The following is a 17,549-nucleotide window of genomic DNA, read 5'->3' as shown; positions in this document are numbered from 1 at the left end:
AAAAGAAAAAACCAAATTGTAGTATAATGCCATATGTATCTTTCTGGTAGTTCTTTTCTAAAAAGTATTCCACCTCTTGCAGCATTTTTTTAAATTGTACTTTATATGAAGGTTTACAGAGCAATTTAGTCTCTCACTAAGCAGTTAATACACATATCGTTTTGTGACATTGATTGCCAACCCCACAACATGCCAACACTCTCCACTTCTCGACCTTGGGTTCCCTGTTACCAGCTTTCCTGTCCCCTCCTGCCTCCTAATCCTTGCCTCTGGCATGGTGTGCCCATTTAGTCTCATTTTCTTTCATGGACCTGTCTAATCTTTGGCTGAAGGGTGAACCTTGGGAGTGACTTCAGTTCTGAGTTAAAACGGTGTCCAGGGGCCATATTCTTGGGGTTTCTCCCATCTCAGACACATCAGTAAGTCTGGTCTTTTATTGTGAGTTAGAATTTTGTTCTACATTTTTTTCCAGCTCTGTCCAGGACCCTCTAGTGTGATCCCTGTCAGAGAAGTCAGTGGTGGTAGCTGAGCACCATCTAGTTGTGCTGGACTCTGTCTGGTCAATGACACGGTAGTTGTGGTCCATTAGTCCTTTGGACTAATCTTTCCCTTGTGTCTTTGGTTTTCTTCATTCTCCCTTGCTCCAGACAGGGTGGGACCAGTGAACTATCTTAGATGGCTGCTCACGAGCTTTTAAGACCCCATGTACTACTCACCAAAGTAGTATGAGGAACACTTTCTTTATAGACTACGTTATGCCAGTTGAGCTAGAAGTCCCCCGAAACCATGGTCTCCAACCCTCAGCCCAGTAATTTTGTCCCTCAGGGAGTTTAGATGTATCTATGGAACTTCCATGACCTTGCCTTGGTCAAGTTGTGCTGGCTTTCTTATTATTGTGCACTGTCTTACCCTTCATCAAAGTTACCACTTATCTATTGTCTAGTTAGTATTTTTCCCTCTCCAACACTCTCCACTCTCCTCTCTAGTAACCATCAAAGATTGTTTCTTTCTGCATGTAAACCTTTTCACGAGTTTTTATAACAGTGGTCTCATGTGGTATTTGTCCTTTTGTGATGGACTTACTTCACTCAGAATAATGCCCTCCAGACGCATCCATGTTGTGAGATATTTCGAGGGTTCATCACTGTCCTTTATTGGTGCATAGTATTCCATTGTGTGCATGCACCATCGTTTGTTTATCCATTCATCTGTTGATGGGCACTGTCTTAGTCATCTAGTGCTGCTGTAACAGAAATAACACGAGTGGATGGTTTTAACAAAGAGAAATTTATTTTCTCACAGTCTAGTAGGCTAGAAGTCCAAATTCAGGGCATCAGCTCCAGGGGAAGTCTTTCTCTCTGTGTTGGCTCTGGAGGAGGTCCTTCTCATCAATCTACCCCTGGACTAGGAGCTTCTCCACGTAGGAACCCCTGGTCCAAAGGACACACTGTGCTCCCAGCACTGCTTTCTTGGTGGTATGAGGTCCCCCAACTCTCTGCTTACTTCCCTTTTCTTTTATCTCTTGTAAGATAAAAGGTGGTGTAGAACACACCCCAGGGAAGCTCCCTTTATATTGGATAAGAGCTGTGACCTGAAGAAGGGTGTTAGAGCCCACCGTAATCCTCTTTAACATAATATAATCTTGCTGCATTAACTACAGGCAGAGATTAGGATTTACAACACATAGAAAAATTACAGTCACAAAATAGAAGACAACCACACAATACTGGAAGTCATGGCCTAACCAAGTTGACACATATTTTGGGGGGACACAATTCAATCCATGACAGGCACCTAGGTTGTTTCTATCTTTCTGCTGTTGTGAATAACGCTGCCGTGAACATGGGTTTGCACATGACTATTCATATGACGGCTCTTATTTCGCTAGGATATATTCCTAGGAGTGGGATTGCTGAATCATATGGTATTTCCATTTCTAGCTTTTTAAGGAAGCACCATATCATTTTCCATAATGGCTGTACCATTTTACATTCCCACCAAGAATGCATAAGAGTTCCAATCTCCTTGCACCCTCTCCAACATTTGTTATTTTCTGTTTTTTTTTTAATTTTTTGTTTGTGCCAGTAATGTTGGGGTGAGACGGTATCTCACTGTAGTTTTGATTCGTTTTTCTGAAATGGCTAGTGACTGTGAGCATTTCCTCATATTATCCGTTAGCTGCCTGAATGTCTTCTTTGGTGAAGTGTTTGTTCATATCCTTTGTCCATTTTTTTAATTGGATTATTTGTCTGTTTGTTGTAGACGTGTTGGATTTTCCTATAGGTTTTAGAGATTAGACCTCTGTTGAATTTGTAATAGACAAATTTTTTCCTGTAGGGTCTCTTTTACCCTTCTGGTGAAGTCTTCTGATGAGCATAAGTGTTTAATTTTTAGACAATCCAGCTATCTAGCTTATCTTTTGGTGGTTCTGTATTGTTAGTTAAGGTATGTATCCTATTTTTTCTTGTGTAATCTTTATAGTTTTTGGTTTTATATTTAGGTCTCTACGATGGCACTGGGTTTTGGAATACATTTTGGATTAGTTTTTGCATATGGTGTGAGGTATGGGTCCTGTTTCATTTTTTTTTACAGATGAACATCCAGTTTTGCCAGCACCATTTGTTAAAAAGACTGTCTTTTCCCTATTAAATGGATTTTGGGCCTTTGTTGAAATTCCGGTTACTATAGGTGGATGGATTTCCATCTGGGTTCTCAATTCTGTTCCATTCCTTAATGTGTCTGTTGTTGTACCAGCACTGGGCCATTTTGACCACTGTAGCTGTATAGTAGGCTCTGAGGACACGTAGTGTCAGTCTTCCTACTTTGTTCTTTATCTTCAAAGTACTTTACTTACCTGAGGCCCCTTTCCTTTCCATATAGAGTTAATAATTAATTTTTCCATCTTGTTGAAGAAAGCTTTAGGTATTTGAATTGGGATTGTATTGTATTTGTAGATTGCTTTGAGTAGAATTGACATTTTCACAATGTTGAATCTATCTATCCATGAGCATGGTATTGTTTTCCATTTCTATAGGTCTCATTTGGTTTCTTCCAGTAGTGTTCTGTATAGGTCTTTTACATCCCTGGTTAGATTTATTCCTAAGTATTTTATTTTTTTAGGGGTTATTAAATGATACTGCTTTCCAGATTTCCTTTTCATGGTGGTTTATTGGTCTATAGAAATCCAATTGATTTTTGTATGTTTATCTTGTATATTGCTACTCCACAAAATCTATTAGTTCTTCCAGTATTTTTCTTGTGGAGTATTTTGGGTTCTTTTTTATGTATAGCATCATATCATCGACAAAAAAGGAAAGTTTTACTTCTTTTTCACCAGTCTGGATGCTCTTTCTTTTTCTTGCCTTATTCTTCCAGCTAGGACTTTCAGCGCAATGTTAAGTAAGAGTGGCGATAAAGGGCATCCTTGCCTTGTTCCTGCTCTCAGGGGAATGTTTTCAGCCTCTCTGCGTTAAGAATGACATTGGCTGTTGTTTTTACATAAAACCTCAAAACTAGACCCATTGCTACCAAGTCCATTCCGACTCATAGCGACCCTATCGGACAGAGTAGAACTAGCCCATAGTGTTTCCACTATGGGTTAGTGAATTTGAACAGACATTTTGTTTAGCAGCCAAACACTACACTACTCAACCATACCCTTTATTATGTTGAGGAATTTCTCATCTATATCTATTTTATTGAGAGTTTTCATCAGGAATAGGAGTTGGACTTTATCAAATGCTTTTTCTGCATTGATTGAGACGATCATGTGATTCTTTTATTTATGTAGTAGATAATGTCCATTGATTTTCTAATATACCTGGTATGAATCCCATTTGGTTGTTTGTTGTTGCTGTTAGGTGCCGTCGAGTCGGTTCTGACTCATAGCGACCCTATGCACAACAGAACAAAACACTGCCTGGTCCTGCGCCATCCTTACAATCGTTGTTATGCTTGAGCTCGTTGTTGCAGCCACTGTGTCAATACACCTTATTGAGGGTCTTCCTCTTTTTCGCTGACCCCGTACTCTGCCAAGCATGATGTCCTTCTCCAGGGACTGATCCCTCCTGACAACATGTCCAAAGTATGTAAGGTGCAGTCTCACCATTTTTGCCTCTAAGGAATATTCTGGTCGCACTTCTTCCAAGACAGGTTTGTTTGTTCTTTCGGCAGTCCATGATATATTTAATATTCTTCCCCAACACCACAATTCAAAGGTGTCAACTCTTCTTCAGTCTTCCTTATTCATTGTCCAGCTTGCACATGCATATGATGTGATTGAAAATACCAGGGCTTGGGTCAGTCACACTTTAGTCTTCAGGGTGACATCTTTGCTCTTCAATGCTTTGAAGAGGTCTTTTGCAGCAGATTTGCCCAATGCAATGCGTCTTTTGATTTCTTGACTGCTGCTTCCATGGGTGTTGATTGTGGATCCAAGTAAAATGAAATCCTTGACAACTTCAATCTTTTCTCCGTTTATCATGATGTTGCTCATTGGTCCAGTTGTGAGGATTTTTGTTTTCTTTATGTTGAGGTGCAATCCATACTGAAGGCTGTGGTCTTTGATCTTGATCAGTAAGTGCTTCAAATCCTCTTCACGTTCAGTAAGCAAGCTTGTGTCATCTGCATAATGCAGGTTGTTAATGAGTCTTCCTCCAATCCTGATGCCCCATTCTTCTTCATGTAGTCTAGCTTCTCTTATTATTTGCTCAGCATACAGATGAAACAGGTGTGGTGAAAGAATACAACCCTGACACACACCTTTCCTGACTTTAAACCAATCAGTGTCCCCTTGTTCTGTCCAAAAAACTGCCTCTTGATCCATGTAAAGGCTCCTCATGAGCACAATTAAGTGTTCTGGAATTCCCATTCTTCGCAGTGCTATCCATAGTTTGTTATGATCCACACAGCCAAATGCCCTTGCATAGTCAATAAAACACAGGTAAACATCCTTCTGGTATTCTATGCTTTCACCCAGGATCTATCTGACATCAGCAATGATATCCCTGCTTCCATGTCCTCTTCTGAAACCGGCCTGCATTTCTGGCAGTTCCCCGTCAATATACTGCTGCAGCCGTTTTTGAATGATCTTCAGCAAAATTTCGCTTGCATGTGATATGAATGATATTGTTCTATAATTTCCACATTCGGTTGGATCACCTTTCTTGGGAATAGGCATAAATATGGATCTCTTCCAGTCCGTTGGCCAGGAAGCTGTCTTCCATATTTCTTGGCATAGACGAGTGAGCACCTCCAGTGCTGCATCTGTTTGTTGAAACATCTCAATTGATATTCCATCAATTCCTGGAGTCTTGTTTTTTGCCAACGCCTTCAGAGCAGCTTGGACTTCCTCCTTCAGTACCATCAGGTCCTAATCATATGCCAACTCTTGAAATGGTTGAATATCGACTAATTCTTTTTGGTATAATGACTCTATGAATTCCTTCCATCTTCTTTTGATGCTTCCTGTGTCATTTAATATTTTCCCCATGGAATCCTTCAGTATTGCAACTCAAGGCTTGAATTTTTTCTTCAGTTCTTTCAGCTTGAGAAATGCCGAGCGTGTTCTTCCCCTTTGGTTTTCTATCTCCAGCTCTTTGCACATGTCATTATAATACTTTATTTTGTCTTCTCAAGAGGCACTTTGAAATCTTCTGTTCAGTTCTTTTACTTCATCAATTCTTCCTTTTGCTTTAGCTGCTTGACGCTGAAGAGCAAGTTTCAGAGTCTCCTGTGACATCCATCTTGGTCTTTTCTTTCTTTCCTGCCTTTTCAGTGACCTCTTGCTTTCTTCATGGATGATGTCCTTGATGTCATTGCACAACTCGTCTGGTCTTCTGTCATTAGTGTTCAATGTGTCAAATCTATTCTTCAGATGGTTTCTAAATTCAGGTGGGTTATACTCAAGGTCATATTTTGGCTCTCATGGACTTGCTCTGATTTTCTTCAGTTTCAGCTTGAATTTGCATATGAGCAATTGATGGTCTGTTCCACAGTTGGCCCCTGGCCTTGTTCTGACTGATGATATTGAGTTTTCCATCGTCTCTTTCCACAGATGTAGTCAATTTGATTTCTGTGTTCCACCTGGTGAGGTCCATGTGTGTAGTTGCCGTTTATGTTGGTGAAAGAAGGTATTTGCAATGAAGAAGTCGTTGGTCTTGCAAAATTCTATCATTCGATCTCTGGCATTGTTTCTATCACCAAGGCCATGTTTTCCAACTCCTGATCCTTCTTCTTTGTTTCCATCTTTTGCTTTCCAATCGCCAGTAATTATCAATGCATCTTGATTGCATGTTCGATCAATTTCAGACTCCAGCAGCTGATAAAAATCATCTCTTTCTTTGTCTTTGGCCCTAGTGGTTGGTGCATAAATTTGAATAATAGTCTTATTAACTGGTCTTCCTTGTAGGCATATGGACAATATCCTATCACTGACAGCATTGTACTTGAGGATAGATTTTGAAACATTCTTTTTGACGATGAATGCAACACCATTCTTCTTCGAGTTGTCATTCCCAGCATACTAGACTATATGATTGTTCGATTCAAAATCGCCAATACCAGTCCATTTCAGCTCACTAATGCCTAGTATATCGATGTTTACGCATTCCATTTCACTTTTGACAATTTCCAATTTTCCTAGATTCATGCTTCGTACATTCCAGGTTCTGATTATTAATGGATATTTGCAGCTGTTTCTTCTCATTTTGAGTTGTGCCACATCAGCAAATAAAGGCCCCGAAAGGTTTACTTCATCCACGTCATTAAGGTCAACTCTACTTTGCGGAGGCAGCTCTTCCCCGGTCATCTTTTGAGTGCCTTCCAACCTGGGGGGCTCATCTCCCAGCACTATATCAGACAATGTTCTGCTGCTATTCATAAGGTTTTCACTGGCTAATGCTTTTCAGAGGTAGACTGCCAGGTCCTTCTTCCTAGTCTGTCTCAGTCTGGAAGCTCAGCTGAAACCTGTCCTCCATGGGTGACCCTGCTGGTATTTAATACCGGTGGCATAGCTTCCAGCATCACAGCAACACACAAGCCCCCACAGTACGACAAACTGACAGACACGTGGGGGTATTTGGTTGTGGTGTATTATTATTATTATTTGATATGGTGTTGAATTCTATTGGCTAGAATTTTGTTAAGAATTTTTGCATCTATATTCATGAGTTTTATTGGTCTGTAATTTTCTTTTTTTGTGGTATCTTTACATGGTTTTGGTATCAGGATTATACTGGTTTCATAGAGTGAATTTGGAAGTATCTCTTCTTTTTCTACGTTCTGAAATATTTCGAGTAGTAGTGGTGTAAGCTCTTCTCTCAATGTTTGGTAGAATTCTCCAGTGAAGCCATCTGGGCCAGGGCTTCTTTTTGCTGGGAGTTTTTTAAATTACCTTTTCAATCTCTTCTCTTGATATGGGTCTGTTCAGATCTTTGACCTCAGTTTGTGTTAGTTTAGATAGGCAGTGTGTTTCTAGGAATTTGTTCATTTCCTCTAAGTTTTCGTATTTTGTTGGAGTATCATTTTTCATAGTACTCAGTTATGACCCTTTTTATTTCGGTTCAATCTGTTGTAATATTCCTCATTTCATTTCTTTTGGGTTATTTGCATTCTCTCCTGTTCTTCTTTTGTCAATTTTGCCAAAGGTTTGTCAATTTTGTTGATCCTTTCAAGGGACCAACTTTTGGTTTTGTTGATTCCTTCTATTGGTTTTCTATTCTCTATTTCATTTATTTCTGTTCTGATCTTCATTGTTTTCTTTCATCTAGTGGCCGGGGGCTTGTTTTGCTGTTCTCTTTCTATTCATTTGAGTTGTATAGATCATGTTTTGATTTTTCCCCTCTCTTCTTTTTTTGATGTGTGCATCTGTTGTTCTAAATTGACCTCTGAGCCCTGCCTTCGCCATGTCCCAGAGGTTTTGGTATGATGTGTTTTCATTCTCGTTTGATTCTAGGAATTTTTTTTATTCCGTCTTTGATTTCCTTTATTATCCAGTAATTTTTAAGTAAGGCGTTATTCGATTTCCATGTATTTGATTTTTTTCCTTGATCCTCCTGTTGTTAATTTCTACTTTGATGGCATCGTGGTCAGAGAAGATGCTTTGTATTATCTAAATGTTTTGAATTTTGTCGAGGGTCATTTTGCAGCCTAAGTGGTCTGTTCTGGAGAATGTTCCACGTGCGTTGGGAAAGAATGTGTACTTTGCTGCTGTTGAGTGGAGTGTTCTCTATATGTCTATGAAGTCAAGTTGGTTGGTTACGGCCTTTAGATTTCCTGTATCTTTGCTAAACTTGTTTCTAGATGTTCTGTCCTTTACTGACAGTTGTGAAGTCCACTACTACTATTGCGGAACTATCAATTTATCTTTTCAGTACTGTCAGGGTTTGTTTTATGTATTTTGGAGCCCTGTCATTGGGTGCATGTATATTTATTTTGGTTATGTCCTTATGGTGGATTGTCCCCTTAGTCATTATGTAATGTCCTTCCTTGTGTTTTATACTGGATTTTGTTTTAAAGTCTGTTTTATCTGAGATTAGTATTGTCACCCCTGCTGTTTTTTGGTTGCTCTTTGCTTGATGTATATATTTTTCCACACTTTGATTTTTAAATATATTTATGTCTTTTTGTCCAAGGTGTTCCTCTTATAGACATTATATTGATGAGTACTGTTTTTTTTAATCTATTCTGCCACCCTCTGTCCTTTATGGGTACATCTAAGCCTTTTACGTTCAGTGTGATTATTGATAATTAAAAACCAAAGCTTTTGCTGTCGAGTCAATTCCAAATCATATCAACCCTATAGGATAGAGTAGAATTTTCCCATAAGGTTTCCAAGGAGCTGCTGGTGGATTTGAACTACCAACCTTTTGGTTAGCAGCCTTAGTTATTAACCACTGTGCAACTATGGCCCTGACTATTGATAGGTGTGTTTATTGCTGTTATTTCATAGTTTTGTTATTTTTTTGTGATGCTGACTTTTTCTTTGTTCCTCTTACTCTTCTATGCTGAATTTTTTTTTTGTGGATTTTTTTCCATTTCTTTCATTTTTGTAGATTTTATGTTTACTGAGATGTTATGTTTTTCTTCTTTATTTTGATGAGTAAGTTTGTTAACTTTCCTTGTGGTTACCTTGAAATGTACCCCTATCTTCCTAAGTTTAAACCAATCTTTTATTGATTATATTATCTTGACTTCCTCTCTGTCTGAAAGTTCTATACCTACACCCTTTACTCCATCTTTTATTGTTCTGATACTGTCATTTGTAAATTTTTTAGTTTTGTTTTATCCTTGAGAGTTCAATATCCACGTTAGTATTTGGCTGACACTATCTCGTGTCCTAGATCCAGGTTTTTGCCTGAGGTTGTTTGTTCTCTAACCGAAGGACTCACTTTAATAATTCTTGTAAGTTTGATTTGGTTTTCATATATTCTCTTAATTTCTGTTTATTTGGAAATGTCCTAATTTCACCATCATATTTGAGTGAGAGTTTTACAGGATATATTATTCTTGGTTGACAGCTTCTCTCTTTCAAGATTTTATATATGTCATTCCATTACCTTCTTGCCCGCATGGTTTCTGCTGAGTAATGATGTGTCTTATTTTTTTCCCTTGTATGTGACTGTCCATTTTTCTCAAGCTGCTCTCAGGATTCTTTTTTGTCTTTGGTTTTAGCTAGTTTTATGGATTGAATGTGTTCCCCCCAAAAAGTGTGCATTGGCTTGGTTAGTCCATGATTTCCAGAGTTGTGTGATTGTCTACCATTTTGACATCTGATGTGATTTTCCTACATGTTGTGAATTCTACTCTTATGATATTAATGAGATGAGGTTAGTGGCAGTCATGTTGATGAGGCAGGACTCAATTTACAAGATTAGGTGGTGTCTTAAGTCAATCTCTTTTGTGATATAAAAGAGAGGAGTGGGCAAAGACATGGGGACTTCGTTACCAAACAAGAAGAGCCAGGAGCATACGTTCTTTGGACCATGGATCTCTGCACTGAGAAGTTCCTTGATCAGGGGAAGATTGATGGCAAGGACATTTTCCCAAAGCCAACAGAAAGACAAAGATTTTCCCTAGAGCTGACGCCCTGAATTTGTACTTCTAGTCTCCTAAACTGTGAGAGAATAAATTTCTGTTTGTTAAAGCAATCAGCTTGTGTTATATCTGTTACAGGAGCCCTAGGTAACTAAGATAGTGAGTGTGATTGTGACATGTCTTAATGATTTTCTTTTGGGGTCTATCCTATGGTGGGTTTGATGAGCTTCTTGGAAGGCCAGCTTTTTGTCTTCCATAATATTAGGGAAGTTTTCTGTCAGTAAATCTTCAATGATCCTCTCTATGTTTTCCATTTTCTCCCTCTGTTCTTGAGCTTCAATCGCACATAAATCTTTTGCTTTTGATTGTATCCCACATCATTCTCAGGGTTTCTTCATTTTTTCTTCATTTTTTTTCTGGTCTTTCCTCAAAGTGGTATCCAAGGATTTGACTTCAATTTCTCTCATCCTGTTTTCCTTTGTTTCAAATTTGCCCCTAAAACCTTCCATTGTACTGTACATTTCTGAAATCTTTTGTTTATCTTTTGACTTTCTAATTGCTGTTTTCATATGAGTTCTATTTGTTTATTTTGACATTTAGTTCCTGTAAAATCATTTTCCTGAATTCTTCCACTCCTTTGTCTGTGTTTTCCCAGATTTGGTGGTGTTTTCCATGATTTTGTGTATTTTTTCCTTATTTTTTTCTGTATTTTCCTTCTTTTGTTGAAGTATTCTGAATATTAGAGTTTTGAATCCCCTATTAGGTAGTTTCAGTGCCTTTTCTTCTACCAGAAGGTCTCTGGTGTTTTATTTCAGTCATTTTCCAGAGCCATCCCTTCCTGTCTTTTAAAATGTTTTAACATTGTCTGCTGTCTCTGAAACATTAAGGAATTATTTTCTTCAATTATTTATTGTAAATTGGTTTGTTTCATCCTGCTTTTTTTGTTTTATCTGGTTATATCTGGGCAGATGAGCTGGGCATGCTTTGTTGCTTGCTTGCCTGTGGGCACAATAATTGTCATCACCTTGCCCAGATGGGCAGGGATGGTCATTCAGCTATGGGGTTGCAGGGAGGGCCTAGTGAGGGTGGGGAGGGTGGAGATGGGTAGTTTGCCTCACAAAATTGGGGGCCAATGGGGTGGGACCAGGGAGTGGTGTGGGGCAGGGTCTGGGGGACGGTGTCAGGGTCACTCAGGCATGTGGTATTCAGTGCAAAGTAAAGATATGTGGAAAGGAAGGGATAGGATGTGATGTGCACAGCTAAGTGGGTGAATGAAAGAAGAAAAAGAAGAGATGCCAAAGCAAAGAAACAAAGAATAGATAAGTTTGAAGGAAAAAAGAAAAAAAGCAAATAAAATGGTTATGCAATAGGATTAATTGGGTGGGGGTGGGCAGATCTGGTAAGGCTGTGTGCCTCTGGCCCTCTAGCTGAGTGGTGTGGCTTGGCCTGTTGAGAAGGGACGTGGACAGTGGCAGGGGCTAGGTGGTCCAGAGAGGTGAAAGAAAGAAAAGAAATCAACAAACAAAATAAGTAAATAAAATAAATAAATGTGGTGGTGGGGAAGCAGGCCATTGGGGATAAGTGGAATTGGGGTGGTGGCAAACTGATGTCTCTCTCCTTGGGGAGAATGTCATGGCTTGTCAGAAAGGGGAGGAGGCAGCACAGGGCCAAGGTGGGAGAGAGTAGGAAAAGGCAGAAGGGGAAAGATAGAGAAAAATAAAAAACATGGTGCTGATGGAGCTGGCCTATAAGGGCTGCTCAAGTCCTGGGAGGCCATGTGCCAGAGAGTCTACAGCAAAGCAGTACACCACAACCCACGAAGAACGGGGGACAGCACATGGGCTAGGTGGGTGGGAGAAAGGAAAGGAAGGGAGGGAGAAAGAGAGAAGAAACCACCACCACAGCAACAATAACAAAAAAAAACTTAAAACAAACAAACAATAAATAAAATGGTGCTGAGAGAGTTGGTCAGTAACAGTGGCACAGACCCAAGGAGGTCAAGTGCAGCGACTCTCCAGCTGAATGGTGCAGTACGATCCCCCAAGAAGGGGCGGGGGCAGTGCACAGGGCTGGGTGGCTGGGACAAAGGAAAGGAGAAAGAGAAGAAACAGAAAAAAACAAAATAGAAAAAGAACAACAAAAAAAAATCACAACCTGTCAAGAAGGGAAGAGGGTGGCACATGTGGCTAGCTGTGTGGGAGAAACAAAAGGAAGGAAGGAAGAGAGAAACAAGTAACAAAAAAAGCCAAAAAATAAAATAAAAAAAAAAAATTGCACTGAATGGGCTAGCCAGTGGGAACAGGGTGGACCTGGGTGGCAGTGAGCCAATGTCCCTCATGCTGAGCAACCATGACTCATTGAAAGGTGGCAGAAGACACATACAGGAAAGAAGGGTGGGGGTAGGAAAGTGCATATCCCTGGTTATCGGTTGCTCCATCTCCTGTTGGGAACTCCATGAAGTTACCTTTCTGTACTCCCTGTCTACATTCCTTGGTGGTTATAGACCAAGATGGAGAATCCATGCCACTGCATAGCTCTCTTTGTTCTCTGTTCTCTGTCAGTTTCTTATTCCATTTGGTGCTTGATCAAGTTTTTTATTCCTTCATTTGGTGCTTAGGGTTCCAGGATTGGTGTTTGTATCTGTTTTACAGGTCTTTGCTGCAGAGGGATGGCATGGTGGTTCTGTATAGCACCATGTTGGCTCTGCTTCCCCTCTTGCTGTTTTTTGTTTTCTTCTCATCTCAGTTCATTTTTTTCCACACTTGATAGTTCTCAAATTATTAATTCATAATTTATGAATGATTTTTGGCAATGTTCAGACATGAAAAGAGTGGAGAGATGGTCTTTTGGAGACTAAATGTGTATATATATATATAAATATATATGCATGTATTATATATACAAATACACACATGCATAAACCCACATGCATGTGTTTGTGTGAATTTTGTAGAAAAATCAGAGTTTAGAAAGAATAGGGTAGCAAGAAAGAGATAGAGATGGATAGAAAGCTAGAGCTCAAACCAGTTTTTAAACCTAAAAAATACTTATTTTAAATACTGATAGTGGTTGCTTTCTACTATTGTCATGTAAATTAGGCAAATAAAACAGATTGTCTTGAAATGTTGAATCGTAAATGCCATGCTCTTTGTTTTCCTCCAGGCAATGCTTTAAAAGGTGGCAAGAAGTAAGGAAAGAGTCCCACAATAGTAAAAGATAGATAGCAGTCACATATTTTAAGTGAGCAATAAAGATGATTGTAAGTAACTATGCGCTATGATTTCTGTGACAGAAAGCAGAGGGAATTAGGCATTTTAATATCTAAGAGAGAATTTCCTTGACTATGCTTCCACAAAATTTATACAAAATTTTTATAGACAATAATTTTGTGCTTGCCTTTCTTACCACTGTACTAAGCATTTGGGAGATATGAGGACAGAATCCTTGTTCTTCAATAGCTTATTTGTAGTAATAAATTTATTGGTTTTAAGGATATATATCTGATTAGGTTACTGCTGTTACTTAACTCTATGACTAAAGCATTATATAAAAAAAAAAAAGCATTATGGTTACTACTATAGTTTAAAACAATATTATTCACAGAGTACAGGGCCATGCATTTTGCTCCATGCATCAATTGTTGCTGCCATCCTATGCCATTTGGAGATATCCTATTTATTATCTGGTTTGACCTTGGATATTTGAAATTAAATCTGGGCATTGGATGAAATTTTTAAATTCTGAATGAAATTCACAGAGGTGATAATCTAACTACAGAGATTAGGAACTGTATTTTTGCATATTCTCTAGTTTTGGAGCTAATTGATTTATTATAGATCTGTATATTCATTAAAGTTTTTTGCATATGAGGTGCATAAACGTAGATAGGTACATCTCTCTCTTTCTCTTTCTCTCTATCTCTCACTCTCTCCAAATATAATACTTCATTCCTAGATGCCAGGTCTAGCAAATTAGCTCTTCTTAGGTAGATATATCAAATGAAGCTATAACACCTATGATAAAAAGCAATTATATTTGTGTTTGAATAATCAGAGTCATTGCTTTTCGTGTTTAGTCTTCTCTTATTGCAACCCTTGTCAATTCGTACATTTAGTTGCACACGTCTTCTGAGCCTCTAAATGCTGCCTATTTAATCTCGTTGAGATTTACGTATTTCATTCCTCAGTGTTCTCAAGAACCGTATAAATACTAAAACAAAGCAACAAGGTTATAATGCAAATGATTTCTATTAATAAGCTGCAAGTATGTTTGAACAATCATATGAAAATGATGAATTATAATGATTTCATAACAATGTGTTAAACTAAAAACTCTAAGTACCCATAAAAAAATCCAGTGCCGTCGAGTTGATTCCGACTCAGAGCGACCCTGTAGGACAGAGTAGAACTGCCCCATAGAGTTTCCAAGGAGCGCCTGGTGGATTCTAACTGCCGACCCTTTGGTTAGCAGCCGTAGCACTTAACCACTATGCCACCGTACTCATAAGATAAAATACTAGAAGACGGAAAAAAGAAAGCCAAAATGGATGAGTGGCTTTTAGTTTTTCTGAATCCCTGTACCTATTACTAGGAGCCTGGTATAGGGTTGTTATGAGTCGGAATCGACTCGATGGCACTGGGTTTGGTTTTTTTTGTTTTGGTTTCTAACCCTTGCCTCCCTCATCTCCTGCACCTACCCATCCCTAACAGGGATCAATTGATCAAATATAAAGCCTCAACTTTACCTCCAATTCCTAGGATTGATCCTATTATTATTGTTATACTATTATTATTAGGTACTGAAGAGTTGTTTTGTACAACAGAACAAAACACTGCCCTGTCCTGCACAATTCTCAAAATTGTTGCTATGTTTGAGTCCATTGTTGCAGTCCCTGTGTCAATCTATCTCATTGAGAGTCTTCCTCTTTTTCTCTAACCCTCTAATTTATCAAGCATTAAGCCTTACTCCAGGAACTGGTCTCTCCTGATAAGACGTCCAAAAAATATGAGACAAAGTTTTGCTATCCTTGCTTCTAAGATGCAATCTGACTGTGCTTCTTCAGAGACAGATTTGTTCATTCTTCTGGCAGTCCACAGTATATACAATATTCTATGTCAACATCACAATTGAAAGGCATTAATTCTTCTTTGGTCTTCCTTATTCATTGTCAAGCTTCATGTGCACATGAGGTGATTGAAAATATCATGGCTTGAGTCAGGTGCACCTTGGTCCTCGAAGTGACATTTTTGCTTTTTAACACCTTAAATGGGTCTTTTGCAGCAGATTTGCATGAAGCAATACTTCACTGGATTTCTTGACTGCTGCTTCCATGGGCATTGATTTTGAATCCAAGTAAAACAAAATCCTTGACAACTTCAGTATTTTCACCGTTCATCATGTTGTTGCTTATTGGTCCAGTTTTGGTGATTTTTGTTTTCTTTTTTTATGATGAGGTGTAATCTATACTGAAGGCTATAGCCTTTGATCTTCATCAGTAAGTGCTTCAAGTCCTCTTCACTTTTATCAAGCAAGGTTGTGTCATCTGCATATTGCAGGTTATTGATGAGTTTTCCTCCGTTACTAATGGCACATTCTTCTTCATATAGTCCAGTTTCTTGAATTATTTGCTCAGCATACAGATTGAAAAAGTATGGTGTAATGACAAAGCTTTAATCTACATCTTTCTTAATTTTAAACCATGCAGTACTCTCTTGTTCTGTTCGAATGACTGCCTCCTAGTCTATATACAGGTTCCTCATGAGCACAATTAAGTGCTCTTCAATTTCCATTCTTTGCAATGTTATCCATAATTTGTTATGATTGACACAGTCAAATACCTTTGCATAGTCAAAAAAACTCATGTAAACATCTTTCTGGTATTCTCTGCTTTCAGCTAAGATCCATCTGACATCAACAATGATATCTCTCATTCTATGTCCTCTTCTGAATCCAGCTTGAATTTCTGACAGTTCCCTGTCAATGTACTGCTGCAAATGTTTTGAATGATCTTCAGCAAAATTTTACTTGTGATTTTAATGATATCGTTCAATAAGTTTCTCATTCCATTGGATTACCTTTCTTTGGAATGGGGACATACGCGATGTCTTCCAGTCAGTTGGCCATGTAGCTGTCTTCCAATTTTCTTGACATAGATGAGTGTTTTATCTGTTTGTTGGAACATTTTCAATTGGTATTCCATCACTTCTTGGAGCCTTGTTTTTCACCAATGCCTTCAAGTGCAGCTTGGACTTTTTCCTTTAATAATATCAGTTCTTGATCATAGGTTACCTCCTGAAATGACTGAATGTCAACCAATTCTTTTTGGGAACAGTGGCTCTGTGTATTCCTTCCATTTTCTTCTGATGCTTCCCGAGTTGTTCAATATTTTGCCCATAGAATCCTTCAAAATTGCAACTCGATGCTTGAATTTTTCTTCAGTTCTTTCAGTTAAGAAATGCCAAGCATGTTCTTCTCTTTTGGTTTTCTAAGTCCAGATGTTTTTGCATTTTACTACAATGCTTTACTTTGTCTTTTTGAGCCAGGCTTTGAAATATTCTGTTCCGTTCTTTTACTTCATCATTTCTTCCATTCACTTTAGGTACTCTACCTTCAAAAGCAAGTTTTAGCAACTCTTTTGATATCTGTTTTTTTTTTTTTCTTTCTTTCATGTCTTTTTAATGACTTTTTGCTTTCTTCATGTATGTTGTTAGAGAAGTCTTAGGTCATTAGCATTAAGTGCATTAATCTAATCTTGAGGTGGTCTCTAAATTTAGGTGGGAAATACTCAAAGTCTTATTTTTGCTCTTATGGACTTGTTTTAATTTTCTCAGCTTCAGTTTGAACTTGCATATGAGAAATTGATGGTCTGTTCTGCAATCAGTTCCTAGTCTTGTTCTGACTTACGCTGTTTAGCTTCTCCATCATCTCTTTACACAGATGTAGTTGGGATTAATCCTAGTTTGAACCAAAAGTGGGGTAAAGATGCCTAGCACCTAACATGATAGCCCATTACTGGGTTCATTCATCCAACAGCCAGTTATTGGGAAAGCAAGGATGACTTAAAAATGATCCTTATACTTAAGAAGCTCAACACCTGGTGGGAAGAGGAATAAAAAATAGCATATAATCACAATGCTGGATGAATTGTGTTATCATAGTAGTTCATACAATGTGATGTAATAGAGCAAACAAGTTGAAGAGTCATCCTAATCATGTGAAGGCTTCTTGTATGATTGTAAGAGTTCTTCAGGAGAAGATAAAAGATCTTTGCCAGGAAAAATCTCACGTAAAGTGCATGTGCGAAGAAGGATGCAATAATCATAAATGTTTTAGAACGATGCAACTGGATGTAGTTTTAAGACAAATTAAAAATATGATGAGACTAGAGGCAGAGAGATGGCTAAGAGAGTTATCAATAATCTAAACAAAAGATATTGATGATTAAAACTCAGACAATGGGTTGCAGATGGAGACAGAAGAAGTACCTGATGATGCATTGAACTTCAAGTATATGA

Source organism: Elephas maximus, chromosome 2 (genome assembly GCF_024166365.1).
Source record: "Elephas maximus indicus isolate mEleMax1 chromosome 2, mEleMax1 primary haplotype, whole genome shotgun sequence".
Lineage (NCBI taxonomy): Eukaryota > Metazoa > Chordata > Mammalia > Proboscidea > Elephantidae > Elephas > Elephas maximus.
This window is presented reverse-complemented; position numbering follows the sequence as displayed.